The sequence below is a fragment of the Hypomesus nipponensis genome, chromosome 6 (assembly GCF_054491055.1).
Source record: "Hypomesus nipponensis isolate SF chromosome 6, ASM5449105v1, whole genome shotgun sequence".
NCBI lineage: Eukaryota > Metazoa > Chordata > Actinopteri > Osmeriformes > Osmeridae > Hypomesus > Hypomesus nipponensis.
In genome coordinates, this window is record NC_140366.1 from 1,272,501 (window position 1) to 1,277,500 (window position 5,000).

A 5,000-nucleotide genomic window follows, 5' to 3' on the forward strand; every position below is an offset into this window, starting at 1 on the left:
CTTAGAAACTGAAATGTTGCAATATGCACAAGTAGTCCTTCATGAAAGGGGCTGGAAGCAGTTTTCATTTTGACACGAGAGAGAGAGAGAGAGAGAGACCACCTTGCATTGTCAATTGCCAAATCTGTATATGGATAAGTAGCCTATGGTTGTCAACTTATTTCGTACGGCCATACCAGCCTGGCAACGCCCGATCTCGTCTGATCTTGGAAGCTAAGCAGGGTCGGGCCTGGTTAGTACTTGGATGGGAGACCGCCTGGGAATACCAGGTGCTGTATGCTCTTTTGCTCATTCACTTAGAAACTGAAATGTTGCAATATGCACAAGTAATCCTTCATGAAAGGGGCTGGAAGCAGTTTTCATTTTGACACGAGAGAGAGAGAAAGAGAGAGAGACCACCTTGCATTGTCAATTGCCAAATCTGTATATGGATAAATAGCCTATGGTTGTCAACTTATTTCGTACGGCATACCAGCCTGGCAACGCCCGATCTCGTCTGATCTCGGAAGCTAAGCAGGGTCGGGCCTGGTTAGTACTTGGATGGGAGACCGCCTGGGAATACCAGGTGCTGTATGCTCTTTTGCTCATTCACTTAGAAACTGAAATGTTGCAATATGCACAAGTAGTCCTTCATGAAAGGGGCTGGAAGCAGTTTTCATTTTGACACGAGAGAGAGAGAGAGAGAGAGACCACCTTGCATTGTCAATTGCCAAATCTGTATATGGATAAGTAGCCTATGGTTGTCAACTTATTTCGTACGGCCATACCAGCCTGGCAACGCCCGATCTCGTCTGATCTTGGAAGCTAAGCAGGGTCGGGCCTGGTTAGTACTTGGATGGGAGACCGCCTGGGAATACCAGGTGCTGTATGCTCTTTTGCTCATTCACTTAGAAACTGAAATGTTGCAATATGCACAAGTAATCCTTCATGAAAGGGGCTGGAAGCAGTTTTCATTTTGACACGAGAGAGAGAGAAAGAGAGAGAGACCACCTTGCATTGTCAATTGCCAAATCTGTATATGGATAAATAGCCTATGGTTGTCAACTTATTTCGTACGGCCATACCAGCCTGGCAACGCCCGATCTCGTCTGATCTCGGAAGCTAAGCAGGGTCGGGCCTGGTTAGTACTTGGATGGGAGACCGCCTGGGAATACCAGGTGCTGTATGCTCTTTTGCTCATTCACTTAGAAACTGAAATCTTGCAATATGCACAAGTAGTCCTTCATGAAGGGGCTGGAAGCTGTTTTCATTTTGACACGAGAGAGAGAGAGAGAGAGAGAGAGAGAGACCACCTTGCATTGTCAATTGGCAAATCTGTATATGGATAAGTAGCCTATGGTTGTCAACTTATTTCGTACGGCCATACCAGCCTGGCAACGCCTGATCTCGGAAGCTAAGCAGGGTCGGGCCTGGTTAGTACTTGGATGGGAGACCGCCTGGGAATGCCAGGTGCTGTATGCTCTTTTGCTCATTCACTTAGAAACTGAAATCTTGCAATATGCACAAGTAGTCCTTCATGAAAGGGGCTGGAAGCTGTTTTCATTTTGACACGAGAGAGAGAGAGAGAGACCACCTTGCATTGTCAATTGCTAAATCTGTATATGGATAAGTAGCCTATGGTTGTCAACTTATTTCGTACGGCCATACCAGCCTGGCAACGCCCGATCTCGTCTGATCTCGGAAGCTAAGCAGGGTCGGGCCTGGTTAGTACTTGGATGGGAGACCGCCTGGGAATACCAGGTGCTGTATGCTCTTTTGCTCATTCACTTAGAAACTGAAATCTTGCAATATGCACAAGTAGTCCTTCATGAAAGGGGCTGGAAGCTGTTTTCATTTTGACACGAGAGAGAGAGAAAGAGAGAGAGACCACCTTGCATTGTCAATTGCCAAATCTGTATATGGATAAGTAGCCTATGGTTGTCAACTTATTTCGTACGGCCATACCAGCCTGGCAACGCCCGATCTCGTCTGATCTCGGAAGCTAAGCAGGGTCGGGCCTGGTTAGTACTTGGATGGGAGACCGCCTGGGAATACCAGGTGCTGTATGCTCTTTTGCTCATTCACTTAGAAACTGAAATCTTGCAATATGCACAAGTAGTCCTTCATGAAAGGGGCTGGAAGCTGTTTTCATTTTGACACGAGAGAGAGAGAGAGAGAGAGAGAGAGAGAGACCACCTTGCATTGTCAATTGGCAAATCTGTATATGGATAAGTAGCCTATGGTTGTCAACTTATTTCGTACGGCCATACCAGCCTGGCAACGCCTGATCTCGGAAGCTAAGCAGGGTCGGGCCTGGTTAGTACTTGGATGGGAGACCGCCTGGGAATGCCAGGTGCTGTATGCTCTTTTGCTCATTCACTTAGAAACTGAAATCTTGCAATATGCACAAGTAGTCCTTCATGAAAGGGGCTGGAAGCTGTTTTCATTTTGACACGAGAGAGAGAGAGAGAGACCACCTTGCATTGTCAATTGCTAAATCTGTATATGGATAAGTAGCCTATGGTTGTCAACTTATTTCGTACGGCCATACCAGCCTGGCAACGCCCGATCTCGTCTGATCTCGGAAGCTAAGCAGGGTCGGGCCTGGTTAGTACTTGGATGGGAGACCGCCTGGGAATACCAGGTGCTGTATGCTCTTTTGCTCATTCACTTAGAAACTGAAATGTTGCAATATGCACAAGTAGTCCTTCATGAAAGGGGCTGGAAGCAGTTTTCATTTTGACACGAGAGAGAGAGAGAGAGAGAGACCACCTTGCATTGTCAATTGCCAAATCTGTATATGGATAAGTAGCCTATGGTTGTCAACTTATTTCGTACGGCCATACCAGCCTGGCAACGCCCGATCTCGTCTGATCTTGGAAGCTAAGCAGGGTCGGGCCTGGTTAGTACTTGGATGGGAGACCGCCTGGGAATACCAGGTGCTGTATGCTCTTTTGCTCATTCACTTAGAAACTGAAATGTTGCAATATGCACAAGTAATCCTTCATGAAAGGGGCTGGAAGCAGTTTTCATTTTGACACGAGAGAGAGAGAAAGAGAGAGAGACCACCTTGCATTGTCAATTGCCAAATCTGTATATGGATAAATAGCCTATGGTTGTCAACTTATTTCGTACGGCATACCAGCCTGGCAACGCCCGATCTCGTCTGATCTCGGAAGCTAAGCAGGGTCGGGCCTGGTTAGTACTTGGATGGGAGACCGCCTGGGAATACCAGGTGCTGTATGCTCTTTTGCTCATTCACTTAGAAACTGAAATGTTGCAATATGCACAAGTAGTCCTTCATGAAAGGGGCTGGAAGCAGTTTTCATTTTGACACGAGAGAGAGAGAGAGAGAGAGACCACCTTGCATTGTCAATTGCCAAATCTGTATATGGATAAGTAGCCTATGGTTGTCAACTTATTTCGTACGGCCATACCAGCCTGGCAACGCCCGATCTCGTCTGATCTTGGAAGCTAAGCAGGGTCGGGCCTGGTTAGTACTTGGATGGGAGACCGCCTGGGAATACCAGGTGCTGTATGCTCTTTTGCTCATTCACTTAGAAACTGAAATGTTGCAATATGCACAAGTAATCCTTCATGAAAGGGGCTGGAAGCAGTTTTCATTTTGACACGAGAGAGAGAGAAAGAGAGAGAGACCACCTTGCATTGTCAATTGCCAAATCTGTATATGGATAAATAGCCTATGGTTGTCAACTTATTTCGTACGGCCATACCAGCCTGGCAACGCCCGATCTCGTCTGATCTCGGAAGCTAAGCAGGGTCGGGCCTGGTTAGTACTTGGATGGGAGACCGCCTGGGAATACCAGGTGCTGTATGCTCTTTTGCTCATTCACTTAGAAACTGAAATCTTGCAATATGCACAAGTAGTCCTTCATGAAGGGGCTGGAAGCTGTTTTCATTTTGACACGAGAGAGAGAGAGAGAGAGAGAGAGACCACCTTGCATTGTCAATTGGCAAATCTGTATATGGATAAGTAGCCTATGGTTGTCAACTTATTTCGTACGGCCATACCAGCCTGGCAACGCCTGATCTCGGAAGCTAAGCAGGGTCGGGCCTGGTTAGTACTTGGATGGGAGACCGCCTGGGAATGCCAGGTGCTGTATGCTCTTTTGCTCATTCACTTAGAAACTGAAATCTTGCAATATGCACAAGTAGTCCTTCATGAAAGGGGCTGGAAGCTGTTTTCATTTTGACACGAGAGAGAGAGAGAGAGACCACCTTGCATTGTCAATTGCTAAATCTGTATATGGATAAGTAGCCTATGGTTGTCAACTTATTTCGTACGGCCATACCAGCCTGGCAACGCCCGATCTCGTCTGATCTCGGAAGCTAAGCAGGGTCGGGCCTGGTTAGTACTTGGATGGGAGACCGCCTGGGAATACCAGGTGCTGTATGCTCTTTTGCTCATTCACTTAGAAACTGAAATCTTGCAATATGCACAAGTAGTCCTTCATGAAAGGGGCTGGAAGCTGTTTTCATTTTGACACGAGAGAGAGAGAGAGACCACCTTGCATTGTCAATTGCCAAATCTGTATATGGATAAGTAGCCTATGGTTGTCAACTTATTTCGTACGGCCATACCAGCCTGGCAACGCCCGATCTCGTCTGATCTCGGAAGCTAAGCAGGGTCGGGCCTGGTTAGTACTTGGATGGGAGACCGCCTGGGAATACCAGGTGCTGTATGCTCTTTTGCTCATTCACTTAGAAACTGAAATCTTGCAATATGCACAAGTAGTCCTTCATGAAAGGGGCTGGAAGCTGTTTTCATTTTGACACGAGGGAGAGAGAGAGAGAGAGAGAGAGAGAGAGAGAGAGAGAGAGAGAGAGAGAGAGAGAGAGAGAGAGAGAGAGAGAGAGAGAGAGAGAGAGAGAGAGAGAGAGAGAGAGAGAGAGAGAGACCACCTTGCATTGTCAATTGCTAAATCTGTATATGGATAAGTAGCCTATGGTTGTCAACTTATTTCGTACGGCCATACCAGCCTGGCAACGCCCGATCTCGT

General features: G+C 47.0%; 12 non-coding genes and 5 pseudogenes across 12 annotated transcripts in view; all 17 read left to right on the forward strand.

Annotated features, from left to right (window-relative positions):
* The first annotated feature begins 162 nt into the window (after nucleotides 1-162).
* Nucleotides 163-281, forward strand: LOC146285912 (5S ribosomal RNA). Its single transcript, XR_014761529.1, has one exon. It is a non-coding gene; the product is annotated as a 5S ribosomal RNA (ribosomal RNA).
* A 178-nt stretch (nucleotides 282-459) lies between these two features.
* LOC146285913 (5S ribosomal RNA) lies at nucleotides 460-577 on the forward strand (annotated as a pseudogene).
* A 176-nt stretch (nucleotides 578-753) lies between these two features.
* LOC146285914 (5S ribosomal RNA) lies at nucleotides 754-872 on the forward strand. Its single transcript, XR_014761530.1, has one exon. It is a non-coding gene; the product is annotated as a 5S ribosomal RNA (ribosomal RNA).
* Nucleotides 873-1,050: 178 nt separating this feature from the next.
* On the forward strand, nucleotides 1,051-1,169 carry LOC146285915 (5S ribosomal RNA). The gene has a single exon (XR_014760320.1). It is a non-coding gene; the product is annotated as a 5S ribosomal RNA (ribosomal RNA).
* Nucleotides 1,170-1,352: 183 nt separating this feature from the next.
* Nucleotides 1,353-1,461, forward strand: LOC146285916 (5S ribosomal RNA; annotated as a pseudogene).
* Nucleotides 1,462-1,633: 172 nt separating this feature from the next.
* LOC146285917 (5S ribosomal RNA) lies at nucleotides 1,634-1,752 on the forward strand. Its single transcript, XR_014760321.1, has one exon. It is a non-coding gene; the product is annotated as a 5S ribosomal RNA (ribosomal RNA).
* A 178-nt stretch (nucleotides 1,753-1,930) lies between these two features.
* On the forward strand, nucleotides 1,931-2,049 carry LOC146285918 (5S ribosomal RNA). Its single transcript, XR_014760323.1, has one exon. It is a non-coding gene; the product is annotated as a 5S ribosomal RNA (ribosomal RNA).
* A 186-nt stretch (nucleotides 2,050-2,235) lies between these two features.
* Nucleotides 2,236-2,344, forward strand: LOC146285919 (5S ribosomal RNA; annotated as a pseudogene).
* A 172-nt stretch (nucleotides 2,345-2,516) lies between these two features.
* LOC146285920 (5S ribosomal RNA) lies at nucleotides 2,517-2,635 on the forward strand. The gene has a single exon (XR_014760324.1). It is a non-coding gene; the product is annotated as a 5S ribosomal RNA (ribosomal RNA).
* Nucleotides 2,636-2,811: 176 nt separating this feature from the next.
* LOC146285921 (5S ribosomal RNA) lies at nucleotides 2,812-2,930 on the forward strand. Its single transcript, XR_014761531.1, has one exon. It is a non-coding gene; the product is annotated as a 5S ribosomal RNA (ribosomal RNA).
* A 178-nt stretch (nucleotides 2,931-3,108) lies between these two features.
* Nucleotides 3,109-3,226, forward strand: LOC146285922 (5S ribosomal RNA; annotated as a pseudogene).
* A 176-nt stretch (nucleotides 3,227-3,402) lies between these two features.
* Nucleotides 3,403-3,521, forward strand: LOC146285923 (5S ribosomal RNA). Its single transcript, XR_014761532.1, has one exon. It is a non-coding gene; the product is annotated as a 5S ribosomal RNA (ribosomal RNA).
* A 178-nt stretch (nucleotides 3,522-3,699) lies between these two features.
* Nucleotides 3,700-3,818, forward strand: LOC146285924 (5S ribosomal RNA). Its single transcript, XR_014760325.1, has one exon. It is a non-coding gene; the product is annotated as a 5S ribosomal RNA (ribosomal RNA).
* Nucleotides 3,819-3,997: 179 nt separating this feature from the next.
* LOC146285925 (5S ribosomal RNA) lies at nucleotides 3,998-4,106 on the forward strand (annotated as a pseudogene).
* Nucleotides 4,107-4,278: 172 nt separating this feature from the next.
* On the forward strand, nucleotides 4,279-4,397 carry LOC146285926 (5S ribosomal RNA). The gene has a single exon (XR_014760326.1). It is a non-coding gene; the product is annotated as a 5S ribosomal RNA (ribosomal RNA).
* Nucleotides 4,398-4,567: 170 nt separating this feature from the next.
* LOC146285927 (5S ribosomal RNA) lies at nucleotides 4,568-4,686 on the forward strand. Its single transcript, XR_014760327.1, has one exon. It is a non-coding gene; the product is annotated as a 5S ribosomal RNA (ribosomal RNA).
* A 276-nt stretch (nucleotides 4,687-4,962) lies between these two features.
* LOC146285928 (5S ribosomal RNA) overlaps nucleotides 4,963-5,000 on the forward strand; it is a 119-nt gene continuing 81 nt past the window's right edge. The window contains exon 1 of the ribosomal RNA XR_014760328.1: nucleotides 4,963-5,000. This exon is cut by the window's right edge and continues 81 nt beyond it. This is a non-coding gene — a ribosomal RNA (5S ribosomal RNA).